This window comes from Triticum aestivum, chromosome 3A (assembly GCF_018294505.1).
Source record: "Triticum aestivum cultivar Chinese Spring chromosome 3A, IWGSC CS RefSeq v2.1, whole genome shotgun sequence".
Taxonomy (NCBI): domain Eukaryota; kingdom Viridiplantae; phylum Streptophyta; class Magnoliopsida; order Poales; family Poaceae; genus Triticum; species Triticum aestivum.
The window spans coordinates 519,131,359-519,149,463 of record NC_057800.1 but is presented as its reverse complement, the minus strand read 5'-3'; positions in this window follow the sequence as shown (position 1 = coordinate 519,149,463).

The following is an 18,105-nucleotide window of genomic DNA, read 5'->3' as shown; positions in this document are numbered from 1 at the left end:
CCCTCTTTTGGTTAGTGGAACTATGTTAACTTTGGAGCATGTAATGCAAAAACTTTAAATTATTGAAAATAAAGTTGCTATCGTTGAGTTAATTGAAAATTTCGATAAAAATATCCACAACCAAATTACCCAATATGGATCTAAAGTAGGAGTAACTTTGAAAAATATTAAAGAGAAGGAACCTATAGTTAATGAAAGAATAAATCATGATTCCACTAGAATCGATAAACTTGAGGGTATCATTACCAACTTGGGAACCACTTTTTCTTCCGTAAAGAATACTCCAAGTCCTCCAACTAAAATTGCCAAGCTTATGTATTTTCCTAAAAATAAGGGTGAATCCTCTAGCAAAGAAACTGCGGATCTCAAATCTATAAGTATTCATCCTAATCTTTTTGCTATCATTAAGGAACCATTTGCTACTAATGATTTTTTGATCTTGTGCCTAGAAGTTTGATTATTTATAAAAGTAAAGAAACTCCTAAAGGTGATAGATGTCTCATTAAAGAATTACCAACTAAAGATGGCAATACCTAGATCTATCCTTGCTTTTAAACGATAGCGCTTGTTGGGAGGCAACCCAATTTTATTTTTATTCCTTGCTTTTTTGCTCCTGTTTAGTAATAAATAATTTATATAGCCTCTGTTTTGGTTGTGTTTTTTGTGTTTAATTAGTGTTTGTGCCAAGTAGAACCGTTGGGAAGACTTGGGGAAAGTCTTTCTAATCTTGTTGTAAAAAACAAAAACTTTAGCACTCACGAGAATTGCTGCCATTTTTATTTGGAAAGTGATATTTAGTTAATTATTTTTGCAGATGATTAATAAATAAATTCCTCACGTCCAGCAATTTATTTTAGAATTTTTGGGGTTCCAGATCTTGCGTTAGCTACAGATTACTACAGACTGTTCTGTTTTTGACATATTTTGTTTTTCGTGTGTTGTTTGCTTATTTTGATGAACCCATAGCTAGTAAAATAGTTTATAAACCATACAGAAGTTGGAATACAGTAGGTTTAACACTAATATAAATAAAGAATGAGTTCATTACAGTACCTTGAAGTGGTGTTTTGTTCTCTTTCGCTAACGGAGCTCACGAGATTTTCTACTTTAAGTTTTGTGTTGTGAAGTTTTAGTTTTGGGTAAAAGATTTGATGGTTTATGGAACAAGGAGTGACAAGAGCCTAAGCTTGGGGATGCCCATGGCACCCCAAGATAATCTAAGGACACCTAAAATCCAAAGCTTGGGGATGCCCCGGAAGGCATCCCCTCTTTCGTCTACTTCCATCGGTAACTTTACTTGGAGCTATATTTTTATTTACCACATGATATGTGTTTTTCTTGGAGCGTATTGTATTAATTGAGTCTTTATTTGTTAGTTTTCCACAATCATCCTTGCTGTACACACCTTTTGAGAGAGACACACATGATTCGGAAATTGTTAGAATACTCTATGTGCTTCACTTATATCTTTTGAGTTATATAGTTTTTGCTCTAGTGCTTCACTTATATCTTTTAGAGCACGTCGGTGGATTTGTTTTATAGAAACTATTGTTCTCTCATGCTTCACTTAGATTATTTTGAGAGTCCTACAAAACAGCATGGTAATTTGCTTTAATTATGTTAGGCATTCAAGATTAATAAAATTTCTTATGAGTGTGTTGAATACTATGAGAAGTTTGATACTTGATAATTGTTTTGAGATATGGAGATGGTGATATTAGAGTCATGCTAGTTGAGTAGTTGTGAATTTGAGAAATACTTGTGTTAAAGTTTGTGATTCCCGTAGCATGCACGTATGGTGAACCGTTATGTGATGAAGTCGGAGCATGATTTATTTATTGATTGTCTTCCTTATGAGTGGCGGTCGGGGACGAGCGATGGTCTTTTCCTACCAATCTATCCCCCTAGGAGCATGCGCGTAATACTTTGCTTTGATAACTTGTAGATTTTTGCAATAAGTATATGAGTTCTTTATGACTAAGGTTGAGTCCACGGATCATACGCACTTTTCTTCCTTCCACCATTGCTAGCCTCTCTAATACCGCGCACCTTTCGCCGGTATCATATACCCACCATATACCTTCCTCAAAACAGCCACCATACCTACCTATCATGGCATTTCCATAGCCATTCCGAGATATATTGCCATGCAACTTTCCATCGTTCCGTTTATTATGACACGCTCCATCATTGTCATATTGCTTTGCATGATCATGTAGTTGACATTTTATTTGTGGCAAAGCCACCGTTCATAATTCTTTCATACATGTCACTCTTGATTCATTGCATATCTCGGTACACCGCCGGAGGCATTCACATAGAGTCATATTTTGTTCTAAGTATTGAGTTGTGATTGTTGAGTTGTAAGTAAATAAAAGTGTGATGATCATCATTTTTGGAGAATTGTCCCAAGTGAGGAAAGGATGATGGAGACTATGATTCCCCCACAAGTCGGGATGAGACTTCGGATGAAAAATAAAAGAAGAGAGGCCAGAGAAGCCCAAATAAAAAAAGAGGCCATAAAAAATGAGGAAAAAGAGAGAAGGGACGATGCTACTATCCTTTTACCACACTTGTGCTTCAAAGTAGCACCATGATCTTCATAATAGAGAGTCTCCTATGTTATCACTTTCATATACTAGTGGGAATTTTTCATTATAGAACTTGGCTTGTATATTCCAATGATGGGCTTCCTCAAAATGCCCTAGGTCTTCGTGATCAAGCGAGTTGGATGCACACCCACTTAGTTCCTTTTGTTGAGCTTTCATATACTTATAGCTCTAGTGCATCTGTTGCATGGCAATCCCTACTCACTCACATTGATACCTATTGATGGGCATCTCCATAGCCCATTGATACGCCTAGTTGATGTGAGACTATCTTCCCCTTTTTTGTCTCCTCCACAACCACCATTCTATTCCACCTAAAGTGCTATGTCCATGGCTCACGCTCATGTATTGCGTGAAGATTGAAAAAGTTTGAGAACACCAAAAGTATGAAACAATTGCTTGGCTTGTCATCGGGGTTGTGCATGATTTAAATACTTTGTGTGGTGAAGATAGAGCATAGCCACACTATATGATTTTGTAGGGATAACTTTCTTTGGCCATGTTATTTTGAAGAGACATAATTGCTTAGTTAGTATGCTTGAAGTATTATTATTTCTATGTCAATATTGAACTTTTGTCTTGAATCTTTCGGATCTGAATATTCATACCACAATTAAGAAGAATTACATTGAAAATATGCCAAGTAGCATTTCACATCAAAAATTCTGTTTTTATCATTTACCTACTCGAGGACGAGCAGGAATTAAGCTTGGGGGTGCTTGATACGTCTCCAACGTATCTATAATTTTTGATTGTTCCATGCTATATTATATTCTGTTTTGGACATTATTGGGCTTCATTATACACTTTTATATTATTTTTGGGACTAACCTATTAACCGGAGGCCCACCCTAGAATTGTTGTTTTTTTGCCTATTTTAGGGTTTCGCAGAAAAAGAATATCAAACGGAGTCCAAACAGAATGAAACCTTCGGGAACGTGATTTTTGGAACGAACATGATCCAGAGGACTTGGACCCTACATCAAGACATCAACCAGGAGGCCACGAGGTAGGGGGCGCGCCTACCCCCCCCCCCCCCCCCAGGCGCGCCCTCCACCCTCGTGGGCCCCCTGTTGCTCCACCGATGCACTCCCTCCTCCTATATATACCTACGTACCCCCAAACTACCAGATACGGAGCCAAAACCCTAATTCCACCGCCATAACTTTCTGTATCCACAAGATCCCATCTTGGGGCCTTTTCCGGAGCTCCGCCGGAGGGGGCATCGATCACGGAGGGCTTCTACATCAACTCCATAGCCTCTCCGATGAAGTGTGAGTAGTTTACTTCAGACCTACGGGTCCATAGTTATTAGCTAGATGGCTTCTTCTCTCTTTTTGGATCTCAATACAAAGTTCTCCCCCTCTCTTGTGCAGATATATTCGATGTAATCTTCTTTTGCGGTGTGTTTGTTGAGACCGATGAATTGTGGGTTTATGATCAAGTTTATCTATGAACAATATTTGAATCTTCTCTGAATTCTTTTATGTATGATTGGTTATCTTTGCAAGTCTCTTCGAATTATCAGTTTGGTTTGGCCTACTAGATTGATCTTTCTTGCAATGGGGGAAGTGCTTAGCTTTGGGTTCAATCTTGCGGTGTCCTTTCCCAGTGATAGTAGGGGCAGCAAGGCACGTATTCTATTGTTGCCATCGTGGATAACAAGATGGGGTTTATATCATATTGCATGAGTTTATCCCTTTACATCATGTCATCTTGCTTAAAGCGTTACTCTGTTCTCTTGAACTTAATACTCTAGATGCATGCTGGATAGCGGTCGATGTGTGGAGTAATAGTAGTAGATGCAGGCAGGAGTCGGTCTACTTGTCTCGGACGTGGTGCCTATATACATGATCATACCTAGATATTCTCATAACTATGCTCAATTCTGTCAATTGCTCAACAGTAATTTGTTTACCCACCATGAATTCTTATGCTCTCGAGAGAAGCCACTAGTGAAACCTATGGCCCCCGGGTCTATCTCCCATCATATTAATCTTCCAACACTTATTTATTTTTATTGCCTTTCATATATATCAGGTCTCACTCTCGTAAGTGACCGTGTAGGGATTGACAACCCCTTATCGCGTTGGTTGCGAGGATTTATTTGTTTGTGTAGGTGCGAGGGACTCGTGCGTGGCCTCCTACTGGATTGATACCTTGGTCCTTAAAAACTGGGGGAAATACTTACGCTACTTTGATGCATCACCCTTTCCTCTTCAAGGGAAAACCAACGCAAGTGCTCAAGAGGTAGCAGGCCTCCCCCCTTTCCTATTCCTATTCGGAGTAGGAAGGGAAGAGGAGGAAGGGGAATCCTATTCCCTTTTTCCTTTCCTTCTTTCCCTTTCCTTTTCCAACTTGGCCAGCCCATATGGGTGGCGCACCAGCCCTTTGTGGCTGGTGTGTTTCCCCTCTTGGCCCATAAGGCCCATATCTTTTGCCACGGGTGCCTGGAACCCCTTCCCGTGACCCGATAAGTACCCGGTGCATCCCGAAACACTTCCGGTGTCCGAATACCATCATCCTATATATATCAATATTTACCTCTCGGCCATATCAAGACTCCTCGTCATGTCCGTGATCTTATCCGGGACTCCGAACAACATTCGGTCACCAAATCACATAACTCATATAATACAAAATCGTCATCGAACGTTAAGCATGAGAACTATGTAGACATGACCGAGACACCTCTCCGGTCAATAACCAATAGCTGAACCAGGATGCTCATATTGGTTCCCACATATTCTATGAAGATCTTTATCGGTCGTACCGTAATGACAACATACATTATTCCCTTTGTAATCGGTATGTTACTTGCCTGAGATTCGATCGTCAGTATCTTCATACCTAGTTCAATCTCGTTACCGGCAAGTCTCTTTACTCGCTCCATAATACATCATCCTGCAACTAACTCATTAGTTACATTGCTTGCCAGGCTTATTATGATGTGCATTACCGAGAGGGCCCAGAGATACCACTCCGATACTCGGAGTGACAAATCCTAATCTCGATCTATGCAAGCCCAACAAACACCTTCGGAGATACCTGTAGAGCATCTTTATAATCACCCAGTTACGTTGTGACGTTTGATATCTGAAGGAAATATGCCCTAGAGGCAGTAATAAAGTTGTTATTTATATTTCCTTATATCATGATAAATGTTTATTATTCATGCTAGAATTGTATTAACCGGAAACTTAGTGCATGTGTGAATACATAGACAAACAGAGTGTCACTAGTTTGCCTCTACTTGACTAGCTCGTTGAATCAATGATGGTTATGTTTCCTAACCATACACATGAGTTGTCATTTGACTAACGGGATCACATCATTAGAGAATGATGTGATTGACTTGAACCATCCGTTAGCATAGCACGATGGTCGCTTAGTTTGTTGCTATTCCTTTCTCCATAACTATACATGTTCCTATGACTATGAGATCATGCAACTCCCGAATACCGAAGGAACACTTTGTGTGCTAGCAAACGTCACAACGTGACTGGGTGATTATAAAGGTGCTCTACAGGTGTCTCCGATGGTGTTTGTTGAGTTGGCATGGATCAAGATTAGGATTTGTCACTCCGATTGTCGGAGAGGTATCTCTAGGCCCTCTCGGTAATGTACATCACTATAAGCCTTGCAAGCAATGTAGCTAATGAGTTAGTTACGGGATGTAGCATTACGTAACAAGTAAAGAGACTTGCCGGTAACGAGATTGAACTAGGTATTAAGATACCGACGATCGAATCTCAGGAAAGTAACATACCGATGACAAAGGGAACAACGTATACCATTATGTGGTTTGACCGATAAAGATCTTCGTAGAATATGTAGGAGCCAATATGAGCATCCAGGTTCTGCTATTGGTTATTGACCGGAGACATGTCTCGGTCATGTCTACATAGTTCTCAAACCCGTAGGGTCCGCACGCTTAACGTTCGGTGACGATTGGTATTATGAGTTTATGTGATTTGATGTACTGAAGGTTGTTCGGAGTCCCGGATGAGATCACGGACATGACGAGGAGTCTCGAAATGATCGAGCCGTAAATATCAATATATTGGAAGGCTATATTCGGACATCGGAAAGGTTCTGAGTGATCCGGGTATTTTTTGGAGTACCGGGGCAGTTACAGGAAGACGGGAGTACATATGGGCCTTAGTGGGATTTAAGGGAAAAAGAGGAGAAGCCACGAGGGCTGGCCGCGCGCCCCCCATGGGCCTAGTCCGAATTGGACTAGGGGAGGAGTTGTGCCCCCTCTTTCCTTCTCCTCCCCTTCTCCTTCCTCCCCCCTCCTAGTAGGACTAGGAAAGGAGGAATCCTACTCCTACTAGGAGGAGGATTCCTCCCCCCTTGGCGCGCCTAGAGAGGCCGGCCGGCCTCCCCTCCCTCCTTTATATACGTGGGGAGGGGGCACCCTAGAACACACAAGTTGATCAGTTGATCTTTTAGCCGTGTGCGGTGCCCCCCTCCACCATAATCCACCTCGGTCATATCATAGCGGTGCTTAGGCGAAGCCCTGCGTCGGTAGCATCATCATCACCGTCATCACGCCGTCGTGCTGATGGAACTCTCCTGCGAAGCTCTGCTAGATCGTGAGTTCATGGGACGTCACCGAGCTAAACGGGTGCTGAACTCGGAGGTGTCGTGCGTTCGGTACTTAGATCGGTCGTATCGTGAAGACGTACGACTACATCAACCGTGTTCCCATAACGCTTCTGCTTACGGTCTACAAGGATACGTGGACGACACTCTCCCCTTTCATTGCTATGCATCACCATGATCTTGCGTGTGCGTAGGAATTTTTTTGAAATTATGGCGTTCCCCGACAGTGGTATCAGAGCCAGGTTTATGCGTAGATGTTATATGCACGAGTAGAATACAAATGAGTTGTGGGCATGGGTATATACATATTGCTTGCTGTCACTAGTTGATTCTTGATTCAGCGGCATTGTTGGATGAAGCGGCCTAGACCAACATTACGCGTACGCTTACGCGAGACTGGTTCTACCGACGTGCTTCGCACATAGGTGTCTGTTTCTCCAGCTTTAGTTGAATCGGATTCAATGAACAGGGTTCTTTCTGAAGATCAAAAAGCACTCACTATACTGTGTTGTGGTTTTTGATGCGTAGGTAAGAACGGTTCTTGCTCAGCCCGTAGCAGCCACGTAAAACTTGCAATAATAAAGTAGAGGACGTCTAACTTGTTTTTGCAGGGCATGTTGTGATGTGATATGGTCAAGACGTGATGAGATATAAGCTATTGTATAAGATGATCATGTTTTATTGAAGTTATCGACAACTGGCTGAAGCCTTATGGTTGTCTCTTTATTGCATAAGATGCAAGTGCCAAATAATTGCTTTAGTTTATCACTATGCGATAGCAATAGTTGCAAGAGAAATAGTTGGCAAGACGACCATGTGATGACACGTTGATAGAAATCAAGATGATGGAGATCATGGTGTCATGCCAGTAATAATAGAGATCATGACAGTACTTTGGAGATGGAGATCAAAGGCACAAGATGATGATGGCCATATCATGTCACATATTTTTGATTGCATGTGATGTTTATCTTTTATACATCTTATTTTGCTTAGCTCGGCAGTAGCATTATAAGATGATCTCTCACTAAATTTCAAGGTATAAGTGTTCTCCCTGAGTATGCACCGTTGCGAAAGTTCTTCGTGCTGAGACACCACGTGATGATCGGGTGTGATAAGCTCTACGTTCACATACAACGGGTGCAAGCCAGTTTTGCACACGCAAAATACTCGGGTTAAACTTGACGAGCCTAGCATATGCAGATATGGCCTCGGAACACTGGAGACCGAAAGGTCGAGCGTGAATCATATAGTAGATATGATCAACATAGTGATGTTCACCATTGAAAACTACTCCATCTCACGTGATGATCGGACATGGTTTAGTGTATTTGGGTCACGTGATCATTTAGATGACTAGAGGGATGTCTATCTAAGTGGGAGTTCTTAAGTAATATGATTAATTGGACTTTAATTTATCATGAACTTAGTCCTGATAGAATTTGCATAACTATGTTGTAGATCAATAGCTCGCGATGTAGCTCCCCGTTTATTTTTTGATATGTTCCTAGAGAAAAACTAAGTTGAAAAATGTTAGTAGCAATGATGCGGATTGGATCCTCATCCGAGGATTATCCTCATTGCTGCATAGAAGAATTATATCCTTGATGCACCACTAGGTGACAGACCGATTGTAGGAGCAGATGCAGACGTTATGAACGTTTGGCAAGCTCGATGTGATGACTACTTGATAGTTTAGTGCACCATGCTTTATGGCTTAGAAATCGGGGCTTGAAAGACATTTTGAACGCCACAGAGCATATGAGATGTTCCAAGAGTTGAAATTAGTATTTCAGACTCATGCCCATGTCAAAAGGCATGAGACCTTTGACAAACACTTTGCCTACAAGATGGAGGAGAATAGCTCAGCTAGTGAGCATGTGCTCAGAATGTCTGAGTACTACAATCACTTGAATCAAGTGGGAGCTAATCTTCCAGATAAGATAGTGATTGACAGAGTTCTCTAGTCACTATCACCAAGTTACTAGAACTTCGGATGAACTATAATATGCAAGGGATAACAGAAACGATTCCCAAGCTCTTTGTGATGCTAAAATCGACGAAGGTAGAAATCAAGAAAAGCATCAAGTGTTGATGGTTGACAAGACCACTAGTTTCAAGAAAAGGGCAAAGGGAAGAAGGGGAACTTCAAGAAGAACGGCAAGCAAGTTGCTGCTCAAGTGAAGAAGCCCAAGTCTTGACCTAAGACTGAGACTAAGTGCTTCTACTACAAAGGGACTGGTCACTGGAAGCAGAACTGCCCCAAGTATTTGGCGAATAAGAAGGATGTCAAAGTGAACAAAGGTATATTTGATATACATGTTATTGATGTATACTTTACTAGTGTTTAGAGCAACCCCTCAGTATTTGATACTAGTTCAGTTGCTAAGATTGGTAACTCGAAACGGGAGTTGCAGAATGAACAGAGACTAGTTAAGGGTGAAGTGACGATGTGTTTTGGAAGTGGTTCCAAGATTGATATGATCATCATCGCACACTCCCTATACTTTCGGGATTAGTGTTGAACCTAAATAAATGTTATTTGGTGTTTGCGTTAAGCATGAATATGATTTGATCATGTTTATTGCAATACGGTTGTTCATTTAGAGTCAGAAAATAATTGTTGTTCTGTTTACATGAACAAAACCTTCAATGGTCATACACCCAAGGTGAATGGTTTATTGAATCTTGATCGTAGTGATACACATATTCATAATATTGAAGCCAAAAGATGCAAAGTTAATAATGATAGTGCAACTTATTTTTGGCACTGCCGTTTAGGTCATATTGGTGTAAAGCGCATGAAGAAAATCCATGTTGATGGGCTTTTGGAATCACTTGATTATGAATCAGTTGATGCTTGCGAACCATGCCTCATGGGCAAGATGACTAAGACTCCATTCTCTGGAACAATGGAGCGAGCAACAAACTTGTTGGGAATAATACATACTGATGTATGCAGTCCGATGAGTGTTGAGGCTCGCGGCAGGTATCGTTATTTTCTGACCTTCACAGATGATTTGAGCAGATATGGGTATATCTTCTTGATGAAACATAAATCTGAAGCATTTGAAAAGTTCAAATAATTTTAGAGTGAAGTGGAAAATCATCGTAACAAGAAAATAAAGTTTATACGATCTGATCGTGGAGGAGAATATGTGAGTTACGAGTTTGGTCTTCATTTGAAACGATGCAGAATAGTTTTGCAACTCACGCCACCCGGAACACCACAGCGTAATGGTGTGTCAGAATGTCGTAATCGTACTTTACTAGATATGGTGCGATCTATGATGTCTCTTACTGATTTACCGCTATCGTTTTGGGGTTATGCATTAGAGACAGCTACATTCACATTAAATAGGGCACCGTCTAATCCGTTGAGATGACACCGTATGGTTTGGCTAGAAACCTAAGCTGTCGTTTCTTAAAGTTTGGGGTTGCGATGCTAATATGAAAAAGTTTCATCCTAATAAGCTCAAACCCAAATCAGAGAAGTGTGTCTTCATAGGATACCCAAAAGTAATTGTTGGGTACACCTTCTATCACAGATCCGAAGGTAAGATATTTGTTGCTAAGAACAGATCCTTTCTAGAGAAGGAGTTTTTCTCGAAAGAAGTGAGTGGGAGGAAAGTAGAACTTGATGAGGTAACTGTACCTGCTCCCTTGTTGAAAAGTAGTTCATCACTGAAATCAGTTCAAGTGATTCCTACACCAGTAAGTGAGGAAACTAATGATGATGATCATGAAACTTCTGATCAAGTTATTACCGAACCTCGTAGGTCAACCAGAGTAAGATCTGCACCAGAGTGGTACGGTAATCCTGTTCTGGAAGTCATGTTACTTGACCATGACGAACCTACAAACTATGAGGAAGCGATGATGAGCCCAGATTCCGCAAAATGGCTTGAGGCCATGAAATCTGAGATGGGATCCATGTATGAGAACAAAGTATGGACTTTTATTGACTTGCTCGATGATCGATGAGTCATTGAGAATAAATGGATCTTCAAAAGGAAAAGGGACGTTGATAGTAGTGTTACTATCTACAAAGCTCGAATTGTTGAAAAATGTTTTCGACAAGTTCAAGGTGTTGACTACGATGAGATTTTCTCACTCATATCGATGCTTAAAAGTCTGTCCAAATCATGTTAGCAGTTGCCGCATTTTATGAAATCTGGCAAATGGATGTCAAAACTGCATTCCTTAATGGATTTCTTAAAGAAGAGTTGTATATGATGCAACCAGAAGGTTTTGTCGATCCTAAAGGTACTAACAAAGTGAGCAAGCTCCAGCGATCCATCTATGAACTGGTGCAAGCATTTCAGAGTTGGACTATATGCTTTGATAAAGTGATCAAAGCATATGGTTTTATACATACTTGCGGTGAAGCATGTATTTACAAGAAAGTGAGTGGGAGCACTACAACATTTCTAATAAGTATATGTGAATGACATATTGTTGATCGGAAATAATGTAGAATTTACTGGAAAGCATAAAGGAGTGTTTGAAAGGAGTTTTTCAAAGAAAGACCTCGGTGAAGCTACATACATATTGAGCATCAAGATCTATATAGATAGATCAAGACGCTTGATATATTTTCAATGAGTATATACCTTGACAAGATTTTGAAGTAGTTCAAAATGGAATAGTCAAAGAAGGAGTTCTTTCCTGTGTTGCAAGGTGTGAAGTTGAGTAAAGACTCAAAACCCGACCACAACAGAAAATAGAAAGAGAATGAAAAGTCATTCCTTATGCCTCAGTCATAGGTTCTATAAAGTATGCTATGCTTGAAGGAAATATGCCCTAGAGGCAATAATAAAGTTATTATTTATTTCCTTATATCATGATAAATGTTTATTATTCATGCTAGAATTGTATTAACCGAAAACATGATACATGTGTGAATACATAGACAAACAGAGTGTCACTAGTATGCCTCTACTTGACTAGCTCGTTTATCAAAGATGGTTATGTTTCCTAACCATAGACATGAGTTGTCATTTGATTAATGGGATCACATCATTAGGAGAATGATGTGATTGACTTGACCCATTCCGTTAGCTTAGCACTTGATCGTTTAGTATGTTGCTATTGCTTTCTTCATGACTTATACATGTTCCTATGACTATGAGATTATGCAACTCACGTTTACCGGAGGAACACTTTGTGTGCTACCAAACGTCACAGCGTAACTGGGTGATTATAAAGGTGCTCTACAGGTGTCTCCGAAGGTACTTGTTGAGTTGGCGTATTTTGAGATTAGGATTTGTCACTCCGATTGTCGGAGAGGTATCTCTGGGCCCACTCGGTAATGCACATCATTATAAGCCTTGCAAGCATTGTAACTAATGAGTTAGTTGCAGGATGATGTATTATGGAACGAGTAAAGAGACTTGCCGGCAACGAGATTGAACTAGGTATTGAGATACCGACGATCGAATCTCGGGCAAGTAACATACCGATGACAAAGGGAACACGTATGTTGTTATGCAGTTTGACCAATAAAGATCTTCGTAGAATATGTAGGAACCAATATGAGCATCCAGGTTCCGCTATTGGTTATTGACCGGAGACGTGTCTCGGTCATGTCTACATAGTTCTCGAACCCGTAGGGTCCGCACGCTTAAAGTTCGGTGACGATCGGTATTATGAGTTTATGTGTTTTGATGTACCGAAGATAGTTCAGAGTCCCGGATATGATCACGGACATGATGAGGAGTCTCGAAATGGTCGAGACGTAAAGATTGATATATTGGATGACTATATTTGGATACCGGAATGGTTCCGGGTGAGATCGGGAATATACCGAAGCACCGAGAGATTATCGGAACCCCCCGGGAGGTATATGGGCCTTATTGGGCTTTAGTGGAAAGGAGGGGAGAGGAGAAAGGGAGGTGCACCCCCCAAGCCCAATCCGAATTGTGAGGGGGGTCGCCCCCCCCCCTTTCCTTCCTCCCTCCTTCCTCTTCCTTCCCTCTCCTACTCCAAGTTGGAAAAGGGGGAATCCTACTCCCGGTGGGAGTAGGACACCCCTTGGTGCGCCTCTCCCTGGCCAGCCGCCTCCTCCCCCTTGCTCCTTTATATACGGGGGCAGGGGGCTACCCCATAGACACAACAATTGATCATTGATCTCTTAGCCGTGTGCGATGCCCCCCTCCACCATAATCCACCTCAATCATATTGTAGCGGTGCTTAGGTGAAGCCCTGCGTCGGTAGCATCATCATCACTGTCACCACGCCGTTGTGCTGACGAAACTCTCCTGTGAAGCTTTGCTGGATCGGAGCTCGCGGGACGTCATCGAGTTGAACGTTTGCAGAACTCGGAGGTGCCGTGCGTTCGGTACTTGGATTGGTCGGATCGTGAAGACGTACAACTACATCAACCACGTTGTGCTAATGCTTCCGCATTCGGTCTACAAGGGTACGTAGACACACTCTCCCCTCTCGTTGCTATGCATCACCATGATCTTGTGTGTGCGTAGGAAATTTTTGAAATTACTACGTTCCCCAATAGTGGCATCAGAACCTAGTTTTATGCGTAGATGTTATATGCACGAGTAGAAAACAAGTGAGTTGTGGGCGATACAAGTCATACTGCTTACCAGCATGCCATACTTTGGTTCGGCGGTATTGTTGGATAAAGCGGCACGGACCGACATTACGCGTACGCTTACGCGAGACTGGTTCTACCGACGTGCTTTGCACATAGGTGGCTGGCGGGTGCCAGTTTCTCCAACTTTAGTTGAACCGAGTGTGGCTATGCCCGGTCCTTGAGAAGGTTAAAATGGCACTAACTTGATGAACTATCATTGTGGTTTTGATGCGTAGGTAAGAATGGTTCTTGCTCAGCCCATAGCAGCCACGTAAAATTTGCAACAACAAAGTAGAGGACGTCTAACTTGTTTTTGCAGGGCATGTTGTGATGTGATATGGTCAAGACATGATGCTATATTTTGTTGTATGAGATGATCATGTTTTGTAACCGAGTTATCGGCAACTGGTAGGAGCCATATGGTTGTCGCTTTATTGTATGCAATGCAATCGCCATGTAATTGCTTTACTTTATCACTAAGCAGAAGCCATAGTCATAGAAGTAATAGTTGGCGAGACGACAACGTTGCTACGATGGAGATCAAGGTGTCGCGCTGGTGACGATGGTGATCATGACGGTGCTTCGGAGATGGAGATCACAAGCACAAGATGATGATGGCCATATCATATCACTTATATTGATTGCATGTGATGTTTATCCTTTATGCATCTTATTCTGCTTTGTTTGACGGTAGCATTATAAGATGATCTCTCACTAAATTTCAAGGTAAAAGTGTTCTCCCTGAGTATGCACCATTACCAAAGTTCGTCGTGCCGAGACACCACGTGATGATCGGGTGTGATAAGCTCTATGTTCATCTACAACGGGTGCAAGCCAGTTTTGCACATGCAGAATACTCAGGTTAAACTTGACGAGCCTAGCATATGCAGATATGGCCTCGGAACACTGAGACCGAATGGTCGAGCGTGAATCATATAGTAGATATGATCAACATAGTGATGTTCACCATTGAAAACTACTCCATCTCACGTGATGATCGGACATGGTTTAGTTGATTTGGATCACATGATCACTTGGATGATTAGAGGGATGTCTATCTAAGTGGGAGTTCTTAAGTAATATGATTAATTGAACTTAAATTTATCATGAACTTAGTACCTGATAGTATTTTGCTTGTCTATGTTGATTGTAGATATATTGCCCGTGTTGTTGTTCCGTTGAATTTTAATGCGTTCCTTGAGAAAGCAAAGTTGAAAGATGATGGTAGCAATTACACGGACTGGGTCCTTAACTTGAGGATTATCCTCATTGTTGCATAGAAGAATTACATCCTGGAAGCATCGCTGGGTGCCAGGCCTGCTGCTGATGACGTTAAGAACGTCTGGCAGAGTAAAGCTGATGACTACTCGATAGTTCAGTGTACCATGCTTTACGGCTTAGAACCGGGACTCCAACGACGTTTTGAACGTCATGGAGCATATGAGATGTTTCAGGAGTTGAAGTTAATATTTCAAGCAAATGCTCGGATTGAGAGATATGAAGTCTCTAATAGGTTCTATAGCTGCAAGATGGAGGAGAATAGTTCTGTTAGTGAACATATACTCAAAATGTCTGGGTATCATGATCACTTGACTCAACTGGGAATTAATCTTCCTGTTGATAGTGTCATTGACAGAGTTCTTCAATCACTGCCACCAAGCTACAAAAGCTTCCTGATGAACTATAATGTGCAAGGGATGAACAAGACAATTCCCGAGCTCTTCGCAATGCTAAAGGCAACGGAGGTAGAAATCAAGAAGGAGCATCAAGTGTTGATGGTCAACAAGACCACCAGTTTCAAGAAAAAAGGGCAAAGGGGAGAAGAAGGGGAACTTCAAGAAGAACAACAAACAAGTTGCTACTCAGGAGAAGAAACCCAAGTCTGGACCTAAGCCTGAGACTGAGTGCTTCTACTGCAAACAGACTGGTCATTCGAAGCGAAACTGCCCCAAGTATTTGGCGGATAAGAAGGATGGTAAGGTGAACAAAGGTATATGTGATATACATGTTATTGACGTGTACATTACCAGAGCTCGCAGTAGCACCTGGGTATTTGATACTGGTTCTGTTGCTAATATTTGCAATTCGAAACAGGGACTACGGATTAAGCGAAGACTGGCTAAGGACGAGGTGACGATGCGCGTGGGAAATGGTTCCAAAGTCGATGTGATCACCATCGGCACGCTACCTCTACATCTACCTTCGGGATTAGTTTTAGACCTAAATAATTGTTATTTAGTGTCAGCGTTAAGCATGAACATTATATCTGGATCTTGTTTGATGCGAGACGGTTATTTATTTAAATCTGAGAATAATGGTTGTTCTATTTATATGAGTAATATCTCTTATGGTCATGCACCCTTGAAGAGTGGTCTATTTTTGTTGAATCTCGATAGTAGTGATACACATATTCATAATGTTGAAGCCAAAAGATGCAGAGTTGATAATGATAGTGCAACTTATTTGTGGCACTACCGTTTGGGTCATATTGGTATAAAGCGCATGAAGAAACTCCATACTGATGGACTTTTGGAATCACTTGATTGTGAATCACTTGGTACTTGCGAACCATGCCTTATGGGCAAGATGACTAAAACACCGTTCTCTGGAACTATGGAGCGAGCAACAGATTTGTTGGAAATCATACATACTGATGTATGTGGTCCGATGAATATTGAGGCTCACGGCAGGTATCGTTATTTTCTCACCTTCACAGATGATTTAAGCAGATATGGGTATATCTACTTAATGAAACATAAGTCTGAAACATTTGAAAAGTTCAAAGAATTTTAGAGTGAAGTGGAAAATCATCGTAACAAGAAAATAAAGTTTCTACGATCTGATCGTGGAGGAGAATATTTGAGTTATGAGTTTGGTCTACATTTGAAACAATGCGGAATAGTTTCGCAACTCACGCCACCCGGAACACCACAGCATAATGGTGTGTCCGAACGTTGTAATCGTACTTTACTAGATATGGTGCGATCTATGATGTCTCTTACTGATTTACCGCTATCATTTTGGGGTTATGCTTTAGAGACGGTTGCATTCATGTTAAATAGGGCACCATCAAAATCCGTTGAGACGACGCCTTATAAACTATGGTTTTGCAAGAAACCAAAGTTGTTGTTTCTTAAAGTTTGGGGCTGCGATGCTTATGTGAAAAAACTTCAACCTGATAAGCTCGAACCCAAATTGGAGAAATGTGTCTTCATAGGATACCCAAAGGAAACTGTTGGGTACACCTTCTATCACAGATTCGAAGGCAAGACATTCATTGCTAAGAATGGATCCTTTCTAGAGAAGGAGTTTCTCTCGAAAGAAGTGAGTGGGAGGAAAGTAGAACTTAATGAGGTAACTGTACTTGCTCCCTTATTGGAAAGTAGTTCATCACAGAAACCAGTTCCTGTGACACCTACACCAATTAGTGAGGAAGCTAATGATGATTATCATGAAACTTCAAATCAAGTTACTACCGAACCTCGTAGGTCAACCAGAGCAAGATCCGCACCAGAGTGGTACGGTAATCCTGTTCTGGAAGTCATGTTACTTGACCATGACGAACCTACGAACTATGAGGAAGTGATGATGAGCCCAGATTCCACAAAATGGCTTGAGGCCATGAAATCTGAGATGGGATCCATGTATGAGAACAAAGTGTGGACTTTGGTTGACTTGCCCGATGATCGGCAGGCCATCGAAAATAAATGGATCTTCAGGAAGAAGATAGACGATGATGGTAATGTTACTGTCTACAAAGCTCGACTTGTTGCAAAAGGTTTTCGACAAGTTCAAGGAGTTGACTACGATGAGACCTTCTCACCAGTAGCGATGCTTAAGTCCGTCCGAATCATGTTAGCTATTGCCGCATTTTATGATTATGAAATTTGGCAAATGGATGTAAAGACTACATTCCTGAATGGATTTCTAGAAGAAGAGTTGTATATGATGCAACCTGAAGGTTTTATCGATCCAAAAGGTGCTAACAAAGTGTGCAAGCTCCAGCGATCCATTTATGGACTGGTGCAAGCCTCTCGGAGTTGGAATAAATGTTTTGATAGTGTGATCAAAGCATATGGTTTTATACAGACTTTTGGAGAAGTCTGTATTTACAAGAAAGTGAGTGGGAGCTCTGTAGCATTTCTAATATTATATGTGGATGACATATTGTTGATTGGAAATGATATAGAATTTCTGGATAGCATAAAAGGTTACTTGAACAAGAGTTTTTCAATGAAAGACCTCGGTGAAGCTGCTTACATATTAGGCATCAAGATCTATAGAGATAGATCAAGA